The following is a 20686-nucleotide window of genomic DNA, read 5'->3' on the forward strand; positions in this document are numbered from 1 at the left end:
CAGATGCACAAACCTTAAGGGTTTTGAAGTTTGAGATAGAGATAAGGACACGGCACGTGAGCAGAACTCCAGAGCACTTTCTCACGTGCTTTCCTGGGTGCGTGCCCTGCCAGGACCCAGTCTTCAGTGTGAGGGCACAGCCCGTGAGCACAGGAAGCCCAGCCCTGCGCCCTGACGGGTCGAGCTGGAGATTTTACACTCCCCACCTGGTAAGTATTCTGCCCGGACAGATGCAGCTCTGTGTTTGCTCAGAATGATTTCTCGGATTTTATTTTAAGAAAGTGCGGATCAGAACTTGGGTGCCGTTTTCTTCCGCATGCTTGGCCACCGGGCTCCCTTAAAGATTAAGTGGTCCCTGCTTGCAAGACAACTGGCTGAGCAGTGCCCCCACCTTCAGTTGGGGTCAAAGCAGCAGGGGGTCCAGGGCTTTCCTAGGCAAGCAAGGGGCCAGGTGTTTGTTACCAAGGAACAGTGGTTGGGACGGCCACTCGATTTGTCTAATGAGATCAGTTCATTAGATGTCACCTAGTATGAAGGCTCCCTCCAAACCCTGCCAGCCAGACTGGCCCCTGGGAGCAGAGGTCAGGGGTTGCCTCCCACACTCACCCTCGAGGGAGGAAACCACATCCAAGGAAGGAAAGAATGTGTGTGTTGCGGGGAAGGGTTATAGGGGTGCACGCAGTTCTAAGCAGGACAGGTTTTGCTTATAAAGGGCTGCATGATATTAGTGTCTGCCCCCCAAAGCCCACCGAGTCAGCTCTAGCTTTTACCCAGAGGCACGCCGTTCACAGGTGGCTCTTTTGTATTTAGCTGATGAGGGGGAGTCACGGAGAGAATGCTGGCCGGTCCTGCCTGCTGGTGACTTCTGTCCAGCTGGGGTCCTGTGCTGCTTCTGGTGCCTCATGGCCTGAGATCGAGGAGCTCTTCTCACTCCGGTAGGGCGAAAGCAGATCACCAGCTTAGTTTCCTGGCTGTGGTCAGGGAGTGGGGTCCTCGTTGGGCCTGTGTCGGGGAGTACTGTGGGCAAGTGACAGGGCCCGGGGCATACACGACAGTTGTGCAGATAAACTGCCTCTCCCTCCTCCCCAGACTCTCCCTGCCCGTGCCCCACGTGGTCCATCGCCTCTCGCTCAGCTTGGAGTTGAGATTTGCACGTTCAGGTTTTTTTCCCCAAAACCAATGTGTTAGAAGAGGTATTTGAACAGTTGTCCTGCATGACGTCTTTACTATAATTCTTTCTGTGGATGGGAGTCAGGGTGAATCTTATTTAAGCTGGGAACATCCAGTGGACTGTCTCAGAGTCCGTCTTTGTTTACTGCAAAGCCCCCACCCCCACCCCAGAAGAGGATCTGGGCGAAGGTGTGACGAGTGGCCACTCGCTGGGAAGTAAGTGTTCAGATCCCTCCTTCCCTGGCAGCCGGGCACAGGCTTTGGTGCCCCCTGGATGCGGGATGGAGGGTCAGCCCTGCACACAGACGAGGTCTCCTCCCGCTTGTGCCACCTGCCCTTGCTTGAGAAGAGTCAGGAACAGGCTTGGGCTGTACCCCTGAGAAGTGATCTCCTTGTAGGGCAGCTCCGGGAGCGACCTGGAGGTGCCCCAACCTGCCGGCACCTATGGCAGCACAGGGCGTGAGGGTTGTCTCAGAGCAGCAAGTTCTCGAGGCCTTGCGAGGTCCTGCTGTAGACCGCCTGCATGGTGTTTGTGGCCCCCTCCCAGAGTGCAGTCTGCCTGACTCAGAATGACCAACCTCTGCCTGCAGCTGGATGGAACTCAAGGCTCCCAGGTGACAAGTGCCTGCTGGACCCGTGCCGAGTGCCCTGGTGTGCAGCAGTGACCCCGGCTCCTCGTCCCCTTCCTGCCAGCTCTGAGGCCTCGAGACAGACTTGGGCTGTCCAAGACTGGCCCGCCAGCTGGAAGTGGACATGGAGACGGACAGGGTGCCCTGAAGCTGCGGTGGGCCATGCAAGAGTTGACCCAGACACCCAGGTGCCATGCCCCGTGGCAGAGGGCATTCCTGCCAAGTGGAGGGCCCCCATACCGCAGGCCCAGCCAGCTGAGTGCGGGTGCAGGAGCTGTGGGCTGCATCTCTTGTTTCCTAACTTTTTATTTGGAGTAAGGACAAGTTTACAGAAGAGTTGCAAAAACAAGAACGGTAGAATACCTTTTACCTGGATTTGCTTGTTAGCATTTTGCCCCATTTCCTTCATCATGTGCTCGCTGTGTACGTGCATGTGTACATGTGTGCATGTATGTATATCCAGGTGTGTGTGCAAGTGTGTTATACATGTATGTGATCAGACGTGCAGGTGTGTGCAAGTGTACGGTGTGTGCGTGCTGAGCCATGTGCATGTATGCAGGTATGTGTGTGCAGGTGTGTGCAGGGTGTGCAGGGGTGTGTGTGCAGGGGTGTGTGCTGAGCCATGTGCATGTATGCAGGTGTGTGTGTGCAGGTGTGTGCAGGGTGTGCAGGGGTGTGTGTGCAGGGGTGTGTGCTGAGCCGTGTGCAGGTATGCATGTATGCAGGTGTGTGCAGGGTGTGCAGGTGTGTGTGCAGGGGTGTGTGCTGAGCCATGTGCATGTATGCAGGTGTGTGTGTGCAGGTGTGTGCAGGGTGTGCAGGGGTGTGTGTGCAGGGGTGTGTGCTGAGCCGTGTGCAGGTATGCATGTATGCAGGTGTGTGCAGGGTGTGCAGGTGTGTGTGCAGGGGTGTGTGCTGAGCCATGTGCATGTATGCAGGTGTGTGTGTGCAGGTGTGTGCAGGGTGTGCAGGTGTGTGTGTGCAGGGGTGTGTGCTGAGCCATGTGCATGTATGCAGGTGTGTGTATGCAGGTGTGTGCAGGGTGTGCAGGTGTGTGTGCAGGTGTGTGTGCTGAGCCGCCTGCAGGTGTGCATGTATGCAGGTGTGCGTGTAAGCACATTTTGTGCACTATTTGAGGTGTGCGGTGCCTCTTTGACCCACGTGCTCCAACGTGGTTTTGACCGCAGCTTGTCAGGCTCTTCAGCGAGTGTGACAGGGCTGTGACTCTTACATCTGAGGCTCCGTCTGGTTCTAGTTTGGTCATTAACACAACGGTGTCCTTTACAGCATTCTGGGGAGGGGAGGAAGCCTTGTGGGCCAGGCTCTTACCCTGTGTCTGGAGGAAGTGCCAAGGTCGACACTCCACTGACCCCCTCAGCCCCCTCCCCACACCTTCTTGCAGGCCTAATGGGGAGGCTCTAGGGTCTGTTCCACCCCTTGCAGGGCTCCTTGGGTGGCTGGTCCCTCGGTGGCTGCCTCTGCAGATGTAGGAGTCGAGGGCAGCTGGTGATTGCTGTTCCAGGTCCAGCGCACCGTGAGCATGCCTTTGTGGCCAGGGAAGCCCTGCACGGTTGGCCTGTGGAAGTGGGTGTGGGTTTAGTCTGGGGGCCGGCACAAAGAGAAAGGGGGCACCTGCCAGCAGAGGTAGGTGTTGGGGGTCCCAGGGCTGGGCCGGCTGGGTGCTGATGCCCGGAGCATGCCCCCTTTTGACCTGGGCATGCCAAAGGCTGCTGCTTCCTGGCAGCTGGCAGCACCATGGGGCCCTTCCTGCTGGCGAGGGGTGGTGCACCGCAGAGTTCCCCTAGCTGACACTGACCTGCAGCTTGTGGGAGCCATCATCTGAGTGCTGTGTTGCGTGACAGCTGTCATCTGCACCCCGCTGTGGGTTTCAGTGGTGCACTGTGGGCTGGATGGCTGCTCCCTGCCTCGCATCCAGGTATGCTGCAGGTGAGGGTTCTCATGTGGCCCTGGTAGGATGAGGTCCCCGTGCTTCATGCCTGAGTCCTGTGACAGTCCCACCAAGGCCAGAGGGACGGTGCCTGTGGCTCCTCCCTTACAGTCGGCTGAATGGCACCCTTTGGCCGGCTCCCCTCTCCCCTGGGCTACTGTCTGGGTCTCCTTCCTGCCCAGGTGTGCTCTTGGTGCAGGGCCTGAATCCTGCCACCATACGGAGTAGATTTGTTCCTTCCTTCAGGGCTTTCCCCTCCCTCTCCCCCCAAGCCCTAAAGTCACTGGAAACTGGAGCTCAGCCTCTGGGGCTCTAGTCATCAACTCCCTTCAAGGGAACAGAGCTTGGTGACACAGTCCCTTGCCACTGAGGGCCACTGGACCAGCTGGGGGATGAACCCCTCCCAGGGATCAGAGTATGTCAGAGGGCGAGCAGACGGTGGCCTGCTGCTGCAGGAACACCAGAGGGAGGAGGGGGCAGTGTAGGTGGGTGCTTGGCTGGGAGATCTTCCTGGAGAAGGCCAGGATGCAGGAGGAGCCAGGGCTGGGAGCTGCTCAGCGTCCCGGGGCAGGGGGCCAGAAGTCTGTGGTCTCCCCAGCAAGCACAGGGCAGGAAGGTTAGCCCATACCTGGGGGTTGGGGGGTTGGGGGTATCTGGGCGCAGGTGGGAGAGCAGCAGGCAATGAGGCATCTGCAGCAGGAGGTCAGCAGTGGGCAAGGGCACAGGATCATCATCTCAGAGGGACATGGTCAGGGCAGCAGGTGAGGAGGCCAGAAGCTGGAGGCTGTGCCCCAGCTGCTTGCTGGGAGCTGGTCCTGCCCTGAGCAGTGACCCTGACCTGAGCAGGCTCCATGTCTGTCTCCACCCCTGAGAACCAGGGGTGGGGTCCCAGCCTTCTGGGGGACTCCTGGGGCTCAGAGTCCCAGCTGCACAGGGGTAGGGCAGTAAACGTGGGTGCCACCCAGAAGACAAGTAGCCCACCTGGCCTCCCTGGGATGGTGGCCTGTGGGAGCAGTGAAGCCTGTGGCTGGCCAAATCTAGTCTGCACCTGGTGGCCTGGGGTTCCAGGTGGGAATGTCGCAGAGCTGGTTCTGCTCTTGCCTGTGTCCATGGTTTTACTGGTCGTAGAGGGGTGCCACCTGGTGGACACCAGGATGGGGGTGGGGCCCTACCTGGCCTGGAGGGCAGAACCTGCTTGGAGAGAAAGGTAGACTTTGAGCAGCCTGGGACGATGGCAAGGATTCTGGTCTGCCTCTCTTGGCCAGTCCCCAGCCCTGGTGGCCAGTGAAGGACCCCAGGTGGGGAGGAATAAGAAAATGACAAAAGGAGAACCTGTACCTTGGGAACACTGGGGCTTTGACGACTGTCCTTGGGTAGTCAGGGAAGCCTCCAGAAGACAAGCGTCAAGTTGAGGTCTGAAGGGCGATTTGGGGAACAGGTGAGGGGGGTAGGAGAAAAGCCTTCCCATTGGAGCATGGGCAAAGGCGACGGGCAGGAGTGCACTGAGCCGCCGGGAGTCCAGAGGCCCAGAGGGCTGCTGGTTCTTCCCTAGCCTCAAGCTGCCCTCTGTGTTCTGGGTGCATACACACACATGTGCACACACACCAACTACATATAAATGCACAGATGAACACACACATGCACGTGGCATATACATACACAATTGTGCGCACACATGTAACCATGCACATACCAACATATGTGAACACGTGCACACTCATGCCTATGCATACGCACACATGCGTGTACACATAGGCCTTGGGGACGCACTCAGTTGTAAAGATGATAATGATCCCACACAAACAGGGCCCTTGCGGGGGGGATCCTGCCTTCCCCTCCATCTGGCTGCTGGGGCAGAACACCTCCTGGGTTCTCTGCACAAGAGGAAAGTGGGATTTAGCTAGAAACAGGCCTTTCTGCAGGCTCTTAGGGCACCATCTCCAAACTTTTGGCAGATAGGCTCTGAGGAGGATGGCCACCAAGCCTTCTAAACCAGGAAGCAAAACCTGCTTGCCCTTAGAGGTTCTGCACTTTCCTGGGTGTGAAGTGGTTGGGGAGATGCAGTTTGGGTGCCAAGACAGGGATCTTTCCTGACATTTTGGAGGATTGTGAGGAAAGGACATTGGAAATGGCTCAAGGGTCAGCTGGGTCTGGGGCTGCTTGGGCAGTGATGGCTGGGGGCCTCCGTGGCATGAGGAGAGCTGCCCTCATGTATGGTGGGGGACCTAAGCATCACACACCCAGCTATCTGTCACTAAGTGCTCTACACCTCACCATGCAGCTCTCGTCTCTGCCCCATCACAGCCTTTCCTGTATCCTCAGCATGCAGTCACCCTTCTAGGAGCACGTGGGTTTTCCAAGTGACCTTTCAGTGGCAGTTACAGTGGTCCTACATCCTCTTCATTGTGCCCACCCCCACTGCTTCAGGGAACTAAAAACAGAACCAGCCAGAGGGGGTTCTAATGGCCTTACCCTGTGAGTTTGATGATGGTGATGCTGCTGCTGTTGATGATGGTGGTGATGATGGTGGTGATGGTGATGATGGTGATGGTGGTGATGGTGGTAATGGTAGTGGTGATGACAGTGGTAGTGATGATGGTGTTGGTAATGGTGGTGGTGGTGATGATGGTGATGGTGGTGATGATGGTGATGATGGTGATGATGATGGTGGTGATGGTGATGATGATGGTGATGATGATGGTGATGATGGTGATGGTGGTGATGGTGGTAATGGTAGTGGTGATGACAATGGTAGTGATGATGGTGTTGGTAATGGTGGTGGTGGTGATGATGGTGATGGTGGTGATGATGGTGATGATGGTGATGATGATGGTGGTGATGGTGATGATGATGGTGATGATGATGGTGATGATGGTGATGGTGGTGATGGTGGTAATGGTAGTGGTGATGACAATGGTAGTGATGATGGTGTTGGTAATGGTGGTGGTGGTGATGATGATGGTGATGGTGGTGATGATGATGATGATGGTGGTGATGGTGATGATGGTGATGGTGGTAACGGTAGTGGTGATGACAATGGTAGTGATGATGATGTTGGTAATGGTGGTGGTGGTGATGATGATGATGATGGTGGTGGTGATGATGATGGTGATGATGGTGGTGATGGTGATGATGATGGTGGTGATGATGGTGGTGATGATGGTGGTGATGGTGATGATGGTGATGGTGGTAATGGTAGTGGTGATGATAATGGTAGTGATGATGGTGTTGGTAATGGTGGTGGTGATGATGATGATGGTGATGGTGGTGATGATGATGGTGATAATGATGGTGGTGGTGATGATGTTGATGGTGATAGTGGTGATGGTGTTGCTGCTGGTGATGATGATGACAGTGCAGATGGTGGTGGTGGTAGTGGTAATGGTGGTGGTGATGACAATGGTAGTGATGATGATGGTGTTGGTTCTGCTGCTGCTGGTGATGTTGATGACAGTGCAGATGGTGATGGTAATGGTGGTGGTGATGACGATGGTAGTGATGATGGTGTTGATAATGATGATGGTGGTGGTGATGATAACTGCTTACACTTACTGAGTGATCACATCTGAGCTCACTCCCCAGCCACAGATGAGGAAACAGAGGCACAGGGAGGTGAAATAATGGGGTGAGGCCTGAGACTGCTCATGTCTGATGGCTGTGGGGGGCCCACCTTCCTGTCTCCTGTCATTAAGAAGCTCCTGCTGTGTCCCAGACTCTGTTCCAGCTGGGTTCCTGGGAGGAGTGCAGGAACCCGTGTTATCCTCTGCCCATCAGGGTCCCATGTTCTGCAGGCTTGCCCAGATCTTGGAGGCACCTGTGGCCTGGTCCCTGTGAGAGGCTCAAAAATATTTGTTGGATGAATGAATGAAGAGCATCTGGGTATAGAGGGGCCTCACCTCATGTAGGCCTGGGTGTCCCTCCTCCCCTGGCCTGAGGTGCTGTGGCAAGGGGCAATCTCTGCATGGGGAGGGGCTGGCCTCTGCTGTCCCTTCAGTGCCCGGGGTCCCTCTGGGCCCTGTCTGGGTACAGAATCCTGCAGGGTGCCCTCACATTGTGAGCACTGGCCCTTGCAGGAGGGCCCAGTGACAGATCCAGGTCTCCGCGGGTGCCAGAATGGAGGGTTCTGTGCTGTCCGGCTGTTCTTGGAGATTCTCCCTGAGCCGGTGTGTGGGGCAGGCCTGCAGAGACAGTGCCTGCTGTGGAGTGATGACTGTGCACTTTTTGAGCCATGACAGGGCACAGCCCAGGGCTGGGAGTGTCCCAAGCCTGTTCTTGTTGGTCATCCACTCCTGTGGTGTGCAGACTCTACCCATAGGGCCGGACTTCGCTGGGGCTGCACACAGGTGTCAGTCCCAGCCTAGGAGGTCTCAATAGAAGCGTCTGGAGGACAGCTCAGGTGCCCTCCCAAGTGCCTGGAGCTCCTGGCATACACTCCTGGCCAGGCTGGAATGTGGAGTTCCCCACTGGTGGTGATGCTGAAGTCCAGCCCTGCCTGGAGACCATGGGGGCCTCAGATTGGAGAGTGGGGACGGGAGAGGCTGCAGGGACCCACAGGTATCTCGCGGCAGCCAGGAAGAACCTGCCGAATATGGCTGAGCTCCTGAGATGGGGCGTGGCACCCCCGTAAGCAGAACCTTGTTGTCTGAAGGGGCTGTCATTTTCCCTCTTGTTCAGTTCCTCGCCCCTGGCTTGGGGAAGAGGGCTGACTGCCCTCAGCGTTTAGCAGGCCCCCCCGCCTTCAGAGCATCTGTAGGAATGGCTTGTAGATGGGCCTCTCTTGAATCATTTCTGGTGCCTGTTGCCCAGCACAGGGGTGACTCCCACCCCTGCCTTCCTGCTGCGAGCTCCCTGGGTCGTGAGGGTTTGGGGATCAGCCTGGCTGGCAGAGGTCATGTGTAGGCCTGGGGAGGGCAGGCACATGTCCATCTCTGTGGCCATTCTTGTCTTGGCTGCTGCTGACTCCTCACAGGGAGCCAAGGTGGTCTGTGCAAGTCCTCTCTGAGGGGAAGCAAAACTTCACCCTTATTTCCAGACTCTCAGCTCCCCCCAGACTTCGCTACCCTGCACCCCACCCCCCCAGGCTACTGGGAGCCCAGAGGTGAAGGCAGGGCTGCCAAGGGTCTGCACTCTATAGGATCATCCACTACCAGTGTCCAGGCTTAGGGGCAAACAGCCCAGAGAGCCCAGCTCCCAATCTGCCCCAGCCAGAGGCCTGCCCAGTGAGACCAGAGCAGGGCCAAGGAGACCCAAGTGGGGGAAGTGGCCACTCTGGCTCTGCAGTGCCTCCCTCTGGCTGCATCATGAGTGGGCTGGTGCTGGGAAATCCAGAGGGGACACCTGGATGAGTCTGAGAGGAGGCTAGGAATGGGCAGCAACAGCCTTGGCAGGCCAAATGGAGGGTCCCTTGCCATCTGCTCATGTCCTCCTCACTGGCCCCACACTGGATGGTCTCCTGCTGGAGAGCCCTGAGCTGGACCCCAGTTTGGTGCCTAGCCTAATCTCGGGGTGTTCTGAGCACTCATTCAAGCTTGTTGCCTCTAGAATGACTCCCCAGCACCTCCATAGGGGGTATCTTGGGGGCATTTTGCACTAGTCAGGGGATCCAGCTCTTCCTCTGGAGTGGGATCAGTGGTCTGTGTGTGGGTATATGTGAGCCCCTGTGTGGGAAGGAGGGAGGCTGAGCACAGACAGTGCTGAGTGGGGTGCAGAGTGCAGATTTTGGGCTCAGCCCTTGAAGTCTAGGCTCTGGCCTGGGCACATGGCCCTCCCGCAATGCAGCAGTCATTTATCTGCAACCCAGCCCTGGTGAGTACTGCTCATTGGAGGCCCCAAGACCCCCACAGACCTTGGACCCATCCAGGGGGCTGGGGTGCTGGTGCTCTGTGATGCCAATGTGGGAAGATTCTAGAAGGACAGAGCTCCCCAACTTCTTCCTGGGGGACCACCAGCAGAGACTACCCAACCCTGAGGGAAAGTGCAAGGGCCGTTCCTCAGCTCTAGGTGTCCTTCTCCACCCTGTCTGGCTAACGGCTCGAAGGTCTACTCTGATCAGGAACCAAGTCCCCAGGAAGAGCGGTGGGAAGCACAAAGCCCAGCCTCATCTTTGGTCCGGAGAGCCATGGACACAGGGGCCACCTTCTCTGGGAAGGAACATCCACTCTGCCTGTCCAGGAACGTTCTGAAACAGCCCCAAGAGAAAGCTCAGAATGGACAAGGGCTACACTCCTTCCATGCCCAGCAGGGACACCCAGACCCAGGGCTGCACCCCCAGTCCCTTCAGTGCTGTCCTGGAGTGACCCTGGGTCCCCTCCAGACTAGAAGTGCCTTTGGGGGTGCTATCTGCACCCTCTTCAGGGGAAGGAAGGAGAAGGGGCCATCAAGCCCAGGATCAGTGCTGTGGGGTCAGCTCTGCTGCATGATGATCATACGGAAGCTTGCTGGGGCCACCTTGGTGCTTCCCTGTTCTCCTGGGGAGGTGGGGGTGGGCAGGAGATTAGAGGGCTCTGTCCTTGGCCTCTGCAGTGACCCTGACTTGGGCGGAGGTGGAAAGATGGGGTCCCCTGACTTCTTGTGCCTGAAGCATGCATCTCAGGGACAGGTTGGATGTCTGAGCAGAGAAAGAGCTGGGGAGGCAGGCGACCCGCCCTGCAGCCAGAGGAGGGGGTGAGGGGCCACACCCTGAAATCTAAGTGGTCCCTTTTGTGCTGGTTTCCAGGTCTCTGCAGAGGGAAAATTTGGGGAGACCAAAGCCCCTGCCCAGGCATTAAGAGGACAGTCTGCACAACTGCAAAGCCAGGGCTGGGGACCTGCGGAGGGGAAGGGGCGCCTGTCCTGCATCTCGCACTGACCGTGGCTGGAGGGCCTGCCTGCCCCGAGGCCGAGGTTCTGGCGGGGATGGGGGACCTGGCGGGTGAAGGGAGGCAGGAGGAGCCCACACAGACTGCTTGCCAGGGCACCAGCAGGTGGCGCAGGCTCTCGAGGACGGAAAAACAAAATGCCTGCAGCAAACCTGAGTGGGTGTCACTGCGGCTGCAGATGGTGGGGGAGGGACTTGCCATCTTCCCCTTCGGCTGCGGAGCCTCACGTGCCCGAGTCCCGCATGGTCCAGAGTGAGGTTTCTTCGGGAGGGATGCGGTCGGGTGCAGACACCTGTCCTGGTTTGGATCCTGGACGCAGGTGTAGACCGTCCTCCCCCTCCCCCATCCCTTTTGGAGTCACCTCCTGGAGGCTGGGAGGCAGTTCCAGGAGCTCAGTGGGAGCCACCCCCACCCCGTGCCTGAGCAGACTGAGGAAGGACAGACTTTGCAGTGACCTCAGACCCCACCCCCTCCCTCGTTGCCATGGCAACTGCCCAGAGGGCCCGCAGTTGGGGCGAGTGGCCTTCGGGACACAGTTGGCCCCGCGCCCGTGGCGCTCCTGTCCCGCGGGGCCGGCCCACCGCCAGCACCGCGGACAGCGCCCCGACCCTCCCGCGAGGTGGTCCGACCTCCCCAAACCGAGCCCCCCTAACCCCGACAGCCGATTCCTGGCACACGGCGCACCCCCCCCCCCGCCGGCCCCCACCCCCCACTCCGTCGCTCCCTGCGGACCCTCTCTTTGTCTCCCGGCCTCCGCTCTTCCTCGGACACCCCGCCGCCCGCTGCGGGCCTTTCGGGGCCCCGTGCTGTGGACGCACGTGGCCGGGGGCCGAGGCCGGGTGGCCGCAGTTCCGTCCGGACCGCAGGCTTCCCCTCGGTCACCCCCGCCCGCCCTGCGACGCCCGAGGCAAGCGGGCCCCTTTGTGTCCCGCGGCCTGGTCCCCGGCCCGGCAGCTGGGCCGCCCTCTGGGCGGGCGCATTGTTCGCCGGATTTGTCCTCGGCGCGAGGGGCCGCCGGGGGCCGGGCTCGCCTTCCTCCCGCGGGAGGGGCGCCGCGCTGGCCGGGCTAGCGGGCCATTTCCATGAGAAAGGAGCGGCGGAGGCGCCTCTCTTGGCATTCACCGCGTGCCTTAATTGTATAGACATTAAATCAAGGTCCGCTGTGAACACGCAGAGGGGCCCTCAGGCAGCGGCGGGCGGCCGGGCCGGGGTCGGGGCCGCGGCTCCGGCTCGCGTGGGGTCCTCGCCCAAAGGCCGCGAACGCTCCGGCGTCTTCGGCGCGGGGCGGGCGGGGCGGGGGCGCTGCGCCACGCCGACGGTGCTTCCTCGGACTCCAGCCCGGATCCGCCCCCAACTCTGAGGAGCCCACTCTTCTCTCCCTTCCGCAGCAGGGAGGGGGCCCCAAGCGAGCCCTTTGGGAGCGTCCCCGAAGCCTGGAGCCCCATGGAATTTCGGCGAGGAGGAGCAGGAGCCGAGGTGGTGAGCGAGCGTGTGCGCGCCCGGCTGCCTCCCGCGGGCCGCCGAGAGGTGCAGAGCCCGCTCCGACTGGGCAGCGCCAGATTCTCTGCAGCTGTTCTCCCCCTGCTGTGTCCCCTCCCCGGCCCGACCCACGAGCGCCCAACGAATGCGGTTCAAAGAAAGAATCTCGATGCTCAGAGATGAACACCAGTGTCTTTTTCAACCCAGCCAACTCGTCCTCCCCGCGCGCCGGGGCCGGGGCCGGGGCCGAGGAGAAGGCGCTCGAGCCGTTGGTGGAGAGACGGGAGACCCAGGGAGGCCGCTGGCCGGGCCCGCCCCGGCCGGCCCCCAGCGCAGTTACCCGTCCCGGGCGGGAGCTGCCGCCGCCTGCCGCTCCTCGGCCGCTGCCGCCTCCACTCCCAGCGCCGCCCGTTCCCGCCTCCTCCTCGGCGCCCGCCGGCCCCGCACGCCGCTGCCCCGGGCGCAGGAGGGCGTGTGGACGCCACGAAGAGAGCCGGGCAAGTCCACGAACGCCGCGGGCCCGCTGGGAGCCGAGCGTCCGCGGGGTCAGCGCGGTGGGCGCCCAGCTCCTGCTCGGCCAGGCCGGCCCGGGCGCGACTGTCCCCGCACCCGCCGCCGCCGCCGCAGTTGCCTCCGCGCGTATCCGCGCTCGGCTCGGGCACCGGGCGATTATACTGGGGCGCGCGGTGACGTCACCCGGACACCGGCTCCGCCGCCGCCTCCCCGAGGTGTCCTTGAGAACTGCGGGGCACGCGCGCCGCGCACACGCGCACACACGCACTGCGCGCCCCGTGCCTCCCGCGCACACTCCCCGCGTCCCGCCCCGCGCGCTCCTCCGCTCACCCGGACGCCGCCCTCGGGCGCCCTCGACCGTGCCCGGCGCCCTGCGGCCACACGTTTGCCCACGGAAACGCCTCCCCCTGCCGCCCGCACTCGAACGCTCCTCCTGCAGCCCAGCAGCCGCAGCGCCTCCGGGTGCACGCTGACAGCCAGCGAGCCAGGCCTCGCCGGCCCACACCCGAGCCGCACCCGCAGACACACCTCCGCCCTCAGGCTTTCCCTGCAGGCGAGGCTCCTCTACTGTTCCCCATAACGCACTCCCCCCACCCTCAGCTCACAAACCGTCCTTCCGCAGGGGCCCCCTCCAGCCTCCACAGGAAGGGAAAGGATTTGCCAGATGGAAGGGGGTGCAGGGGCTTGTGGGCTCCTCCAGGGTGTTCAGGTGGAGGAGAGAGAGACCCCCCCCATCAAATACTGCTCCTGTCTCGCTGTGTCCTGAGTGGGGACCATGGCATCACTGGCAACACCTCCCCGCTTGCCCTCTGCTTGGAGCCCTTCCGAGGGCTGTCCCTGGTCCGCTCCTCTAGGGCCAATGACCCATGCATCCCTAAGCCACACCACCTCAGGCCTCCCCCACGGGCCTTTGTTCCTGTGCAGACCGTGAGGGAGCCGCAGGCCCAGGCCCGGCCAGCAGGCCTCTCCTTCCCTCCAGGCCAACCCGGCCCCGTGCCATCTGCCCTTAGAGCAGAGCCCACTGTCCTCCCTCCTTCCTTCTTGGCCCTCTCTAGCACTGAGGGGGCCACTGAGAGCCCACTGGGAAGGGGGTTGGGACTCGAAACTGCTCTGCCCCCAACCCCCACCCCCTCCTCAACTCAGCAGGACGCCCCTCCCCCTTTGGTGCAGCTCCATCCTGACCCTTGGAGCCTCAGTTCCTGTTCCTCTGCAGGGTCAGGATGGCCCTTCTCTCTAGCATGAGACACGCAACGTCTCTCTCCCCACCCCCACCCGCCAGCACACTCATCCGCGCGGAAACGGAACCCTCACTTACCCCCAGCCCAACACTCAGGAAGGCACCCCAAGCTGGGGGCTCACGGCCCCAGCCAGATGCAGGCTTGACACTCTCACTGGCGGGGTGAAGGGCAGGGAACACTGGGCAGTTGGCACTTTAAGCTTCGTCAGAGACTGTGTCAGCGTGGTGAGGACGTGGCTGGGGCAGAGCGCCTACGGCTGCAGGGGGTCCGCTGTCCATGGTGTTGAAACCGAACCCCGACCCAGTCTCATCTCCCACCTTGTCTCTGGACATTTCACCCCGTTCTCTCCCACGAGAGGTCAGGGTCCAGGTGGGGGCGAGGGCAGACGCTCACCCTCCACCCTTGCCTTCCTGGAAGGGCCCAGGCCAGCTCTGGCTTCTAGCTCCCTGAAGCTTGTTTACATTCTAAGGGGGGGGGGTGCTCCTCAGGGTTATGGATTCAGACCTTCCTTTCGGATCCCTCTTCCACAAACTGGCTCCCCCTGGGCCTGGGGAGGGTCAGCGCCCCTCACCCACCCGCCCCTTCCCTGGTCGAGCCCTGCACCGCCACTCTGCCTCCTCTGCGGGCAGGGCAGATGTGGGGGTGTTGCGCTCTTTCTCTTGGATGGACCCGAAGCACAGCCGGCAGGCATCTCCTCTTGCCATTTTTACATCTCAGAGCCCTGAGCACCGAGGCTCAGCCCCTCCAGTCCCAGTAACCAGTGACCCACCACCCTGGCCCTCCAGGAGGAAGGGCTGCCCTGGGTGTGGGGGCGGAGCCGGCCAGTGGGTGCTGGGTGGGAAAGGGAGCCCGCTCCAGCCTCCACCCTGCCCGCCCTTCTTCCCCCGTCTTGTGGGGACCTTCCCGATGGGCCTGGAGCCTCGGAGGGTTTTTATAAAAGTCAACTTACTGCTGCCAGGCCCCGGCGCGGATTTGTGGTCCCGTGGGCTCCGCGGGCGAGGGCCCAGCCTCTCCGTGCCCCAGCCTCGCTGCACCCCGCACCTGCTCTCCGCTGCTGCCCACGCCGCAGTGTCTCCCCGGCACACGAGATTTTGTGTTTGTGGATTTATTTGCGAGCTCCCCGGCTGGGAGTGAAGGGCGCAGGGAGGCAGCACAGCCGGGGTGGCTGGGGACTCCGGGTTCCAGGCAGCCGCCTCCATTCGCACAAAGGCCCCTCTCGCCACGGGCCGGCAACTTGGAGACAGGTCAGGTGTCTTCTTGGGGGCGGGATGTGGGCCGAGACCCCCCCCCTTCTATCCCCTCCGCCTTCCGCGAAAGCCTGCGAATGGCGAATGGCGTGGGATTAAACAAACCCACAGAAACCGGTGAAGAACCCCCGCCCTCCCGGCTCCTGCTGCCTCGTCACCCGCCCCCGCCCCTCCTGGGCGCGAGGCTTGTGAGGCTTGTCGCTCCTCCAGAAAGGGGTGGGGCTGTGGCCACATCTGGGAACAGCTGGGTCTTGGCTGCTTGACCTTTGCCCCCATTCCCAGGTGGGGGAGGAGGAGGACTGGGGTCTTACCACCTGCAGGGGTTGGGGAGGGGAGGCTGCGACTTCCAGCCTAAGGGAGGAGGGGACAGTTTGCAAGGGACTCCAAGCGCCTTCCCTGCTCTGGGTCCCCTGTAGCCACAAAATGGTCCGCAGCTTCCAACTCTGCCTTGGGAGGCCCCCACCCACAGACCTGCCCTTGCGGTGAGGCCCAGATCCCCTCTACCAGGCACCAGTAACTCCAAACATTTCCCCAGAGGGAAGCACCCAGGTCCTGCTGCTGGTGCCTGGTGCCGGGAGGACCTCCCCCTTCCTCCAAACAGCCAGACTAAGGCTCCCAGGGGCCCAGCAGGGGCCACGAAGAGAGGGGCCCCACCCAGCCCAGCTGGGACCCTCTGCTCCCTGCTCCTTCTGGAGCCTTTTCCACCCCCCGTGGTCACAGCGTGCTTTGCCTGGCTGCCTCACCCTGTAGGACTAGGAGGTGGGGGTACAACACAGCAAAACCTGCCCCCAAGCTCAGGCTCAGTCCCTGCCTGGGGCCAGCCACCTGTCCCCACCACTTAGGTCTGGACGGCCACCGCCCGGCTGATATGGGGAGGAGGAACTTGCCCTTTGAAGCTGGTGGGGGGCCAGGCCCCCCACCACGCTTGAGTTCCCCTGGGTGGGAGAGGCCACCACAAAGGCTGTGATTGTGAGCCAGGCCAGGGACACAATGGGGTGGGCCGCTCAGGGGCCAGGGGCCCCGCATGCAGATGAGGCCACAGCCCCTTCCCTGCCACCCCCACCCCCACCCCCCCTTCCTCCTCCCTGGCCCCGCCCAGCCCCACTGGGAGAGACAGACAGACCCAGGGCCCAACAGCCCCAGAGCAGCTCCACCCTGATCCCTGAAGGACTGGTCACTGGGCCGAGGGCTGTGGAGCGGCCAGTGGTTGCTGTGGGGGACCAGGTAAGTGCCGCATCTGGGCTGGGCCAGGCCGAGCGCCCTGGACACCAGTGCAGTGGTCCCAGGCCGCTGGGAGGGGAGGCTGGAGGCCTGGCCAGTGGCGGGAACAGGCCTTTTGTTCCACAGGCGCCCCTGCTGGACCTCCCTGAGGCTCCAGGCAGCTCTGTGGCCACCCAGCTGGGAAGCAGAAGCAAGGCCAGTCGCCTTTCCCAGCAGCGCTCCCAGCCCCTGCCCCCGGGCTAGCCTCCCCACCCTGCAGGGCTGGGTCCTGGCTTTGAGCCGTCCCCCACTGCCTCCCAGAGGGTGTATTGTGGGGAGGGACCCAGGCTGGCCCCCAATGGCCTCACCTAGGACCTTGGTGTCTGCAGATGACCCCTGGGTAGGCAGGGGTGAGGGCTTGCCCCCACTGCTGTCCTCTGGAAAGCATTTAGGAGGCCTGGAACAGGTGCTGGGGTCTGGTCTCCCCAGGATTCTTGGAGGGCCTGCAGAGCCCGACTCACCAGCCTTGAGCAGTCAGAGGTCCAGGCACGCAGGGCCCAGCCCAGCATGCGGGACCTGGTGGACAAGGACACCCTGGAGAGGCTCTTGCAAAGCTAGGGGCAGCAACACCAGGGGACCCCTGCCCACGCTGGTTATGTGTCTCCTCAGGAGGGATGGGGCTGGCCTGGCCCCAGGTGGGTGGCCCTTTGTCTCCCCCCACCCCCCCAGTCCGCTCAGGGCAGGGACTCTGCTTTGTTGTGCGTCCTTGCCTGTGGCCGCCCACCCAGTGGGACCCCAGGTGAGGAGGAACAGCCTCCCCCTGGTGGCCAGCCTGACCTCTGAGTGGGGAGCAGGGGCGCCTGGCCCTCAGACAGCTCCCCACTTCCTCCAGCCCTTCCGCAGTGCCCCCTGCAGCGAGGCCCCCTCCCCTATCATGAGGCAGAATGGGTTCAGCCCAGGATGTGGCCTGCCCTGCACCTGCCCTGCTCCGTGGCCCTCCAGTGCTGCCCCCATCTCCCTCTGTTCTCAGGGCCCCACGCGAGGGCGTCCCACCACAACGACCCCGGAGCCTGAGATGCACACACCAGGATCCTGGAAGGTTAGGGATCCTGGTAAATGGCTTGGGAGCGGCAGGGGCCTCCTTGGCTGGGCTGCCAGGGCCAGATCTGGTCATGGGAAGGGACAGTGTGTCTTCCTGCCGGCCTGGCCCTTTGTCCAGATCTGGGTCCCTGTCCCCCTACCCCTGGTCCCGGTGTCTCTCCTGTCCTACAGCTCTGCCCCTCACCTGTCTCTTCTTCTTTGTCTCTCTCCCGGACACCCCTTTCTCTTTCCCTCTCTGACCCTGGACCCCTCTCCACCTCTGAGAGTCTCTGGCTCCTTCTTCCTCCCTAATCCGTACCTTCGTCCGTCCAGGGGCCAGCATCTGCTTCTCGAGTGATTCTGGCCAGAACTCGAGGTCCTCGGTGGGGCCCCAGGGGCTTCTTAAACACTTGTCTGCTCTTTAGGCGCAGGGATGTCACAGGAAGTGTCCTCTGTAGGGAGAAATGTCTGGAACGTCCTTGCCCCCAGGAGATAGCCCCCAGGGTGTGGGACCCAGGCTGGTCCCTGGGACTGAGCAGGACAGTGGGCTCCAGGAACGTTAGCCGTCCTGTCTCACCAGTGCGGACCCCGGGAGGGGCACGAGAGCCCCTGACCAATTACGCGGGGTATGGGGCTTGGCGCCACAATTGCTGCAGACGGAGCTGGGGCTGCATGCCTGGCCGCTCGGAAAGGACTGTGGGCAGGTAGACGGGGGCCTGCCCAGCAGTGCAGGGGGCATGCATGAAGGGGCCCGGGCTTGGCCCTCGATGCTGGCTGGCCTGCATCGCACGGAAACCTTCAACGTCCGTCACGTCCAGTGAGGCCTTGGCTTTCCTGGTGTGTCCACCGCGGTTTGTGCCTCTCCAGGGCACATGGCAGTGATTTCCCAGCAGTGCAAGCACTGAGCTCTTCTGAAGTGTATAGTCCTTAATGAGAAGAGCGGACGAGAGAGAGGCCAGGAGGAACGCGGTTTGGCGTCTGTGCCGAGGGGCCTCCGTGCGCCAGGCTGGGGGTGCCTGGCTGCTTCTGCACAGAAGGCTTGAATCAGCCTCGGTTTCATGTCCTAATTTGTGACTGTAGAGACTGTGCTGTTTCCCACCCAGTGCCTGCCCTGGAGGGGTGGTGCCTGGCGTGGGCACAGGGCTGACGGGCTGGAGTGCCTAATTTGGGGCCCTGCTGGGAGTCCGCAGGGCGCTGAGGGCCGCTGGGCGGGGGGCAGAGGCGAGGAGGGCCCTGGACATGTGCTGTGGGCACCGGCCTCTCCCAGCCTCCTCCATCACTGTACCTCCTTTGGCAAGCGTCTTAGATGCTGCTTCTGACCAAGACATGAAGGAGTGCTTGGCTCTGCTGTTTCCCCTCCCATGGGCCGCCGTCTGTCCTCCACTCCGTGCCTTGGGCGGCTGCGTCCGTGGGCCCCACACCTCTGCTTCCAGGTGCCCTTGGCCGTGGGAGGCACGCTACAGTCTGGGGGCGGAGGCTGAGTGAGCGAGTGTTTCCCCTGTGCCCTCCTCGTAGGTGCCCTGTCCTTGACAGACGGCAGGCAGCAGCTCGTTCCAGGGGCCTGCACCCCGTGCTCCTCTGGCCAGGGGGGGGGACGACAACCTCGATGCCAGGGGTCCCTTGGGCCCCTGCCCACACCCTTGTAAGGTGACCCTTTCCCAATTCTCCCATGTCACTCACCTCCAGGTGCCTTCGCCTCTGGCCAGTTGGCCTTCCCTACAAGGACTGAGTTCATGGCAGGTTTTCCTACTGGCCAGGACAGAGCCGGACACTCTGGTGCCCCAAGATGGCCTCCCCGGGCTCTCCTTCAGTGGCCAAGGAAGGGGAGACAAGGCTGATACTCAGATTGCATGGAAAGGAAGGTTGGGGCATTCCCCAGGGGAGACTGCAAGGTGGGGGTGGGGGCAGGGTGAAGACAGCTGTGGGAGGAGCCCCCATGGCTTGGTGAGTCCTTCCAAGCCGCTTGTGACATCAGTGGCCGGGCCTGGAGGGGAGTGTGTGAGCACTTGGGAGTTGTTCGCAGGAGGGAGGTGAGTGGGGCTGGGCACCCCGTCCCCATCTCCGAAGACTCCAGATTGGGAAGGCAGCTCTGCAGAAGCTCAGGGCTGACCCCAGGGTCACCGCGGGGAGGGAGCACCCAAGACTCCCAGCTCTGCTTCCCATGCTGCCCACGGTAATGATTGAGAAGCAGTGCCCTTATCCCGAGAGCCAGGCCCCCACGCCCATCCATCTTCCAGGTAGGGAGGTAGGGGAGCAGGATGACGGAGCCCAGGGCAGAGGGGTGGGGGCCCAGCGGCACCACCAGCCCTGCTGTTCCTGGAAGGGAACCAGGCTGCCTCCCATTCTGTGCCTTTAGTCAGCCAGCTCCTCGTGTGGGGTCTGAGAGCTGCAGGCAGTCACGTGGGGGCTCTGGGTACAGTGGGACAGAAGCCGGTCTCTCGGGGCCCTGCCCAGGGAGGAAGTCACTGCCCTGTACAAGAGGGAGCGAGGCATCCCAGCAGCCTGACGTGCGGCGAGGGGCCTTCTGCCTCAGCTGGAGGGGGGACCAACACCTGCAGGTTCTGGGCCCTGGCGGGGGCATGGTGACCCTGTGTCCTGGTGGCCCGTCGCGGCCCCTCCCATGGGCTGAGTGTCCGTGGTTTGGTTTAATTCAGAGCGGAAGCGTCAGGACTGTGCCTCGGTGTCTCTTCCCTCCCGTCCGGGCAATAGGCTCAAAACCGCTGTGGCTCTGGTCAGCAGTGGGCAGGCCGCTGTCCCGCTGGGGGAGCCACTCAGTGCAGAACCTTGCCGGGGGGTGCAGAACGTCTTTCCTGGGAGATTCCAGGGTCTCACAGGGCAGGAGTGCCGTGAAGGAGAAGTTAGACATTTGCTGGAGGGCTTGCACGAGGGAGAAGGACTTGCCGCCGGGGACGCCAGGACGGGGCCGCGCCCCCACGGGCGGTCTGTCCCTGCCGTCCTCTTAGCCTCCCCGCCAGACCGCGGCCCTTTCTCCGGAGAGGGCAACCGCTGATTGGGACACATGCATCATGCAGGGCGGTGGGTCAGGGCTGGGCCTGGGGGTGCTGCCCGGGGAGGGGGGCATCCGCCCTCCCTGCCCCTGGCGGCTCCAGTGAGCAGGGTGGGGCCTCTTGTGACTCGAATGCCCACCCGCCTGTATCCTGTCTGCAGGGGCTGACCTGGACCATCGTTTCCTCTCACTCTAAAGGCCAACAACTGTACAGTCGCTCCGCTCACCTCCTGCTCTGCCCCGAGGAGCCGCCCACCCCTCCCCGGACCCCCCCTCCCCCCCGATCAGCGTGAGCTTCTGGGCCACTGCTCATGGCAA

Source organism: Ursus arctos, unplaced genomic scaffold, assembly GCF_023065955.2.
Source record: "Ursus arctos isolate Adak ecotype North America unplaced genomic scaffold, UrsArc2.0 scaffold_16, whole genome shotgun sequence".
Taxonomy (NCBI): Eukaryota; Metazoa; Chordata; class Mammalia; order Carnivora; family Ursidae; genus Ursus; species Ursus arctos.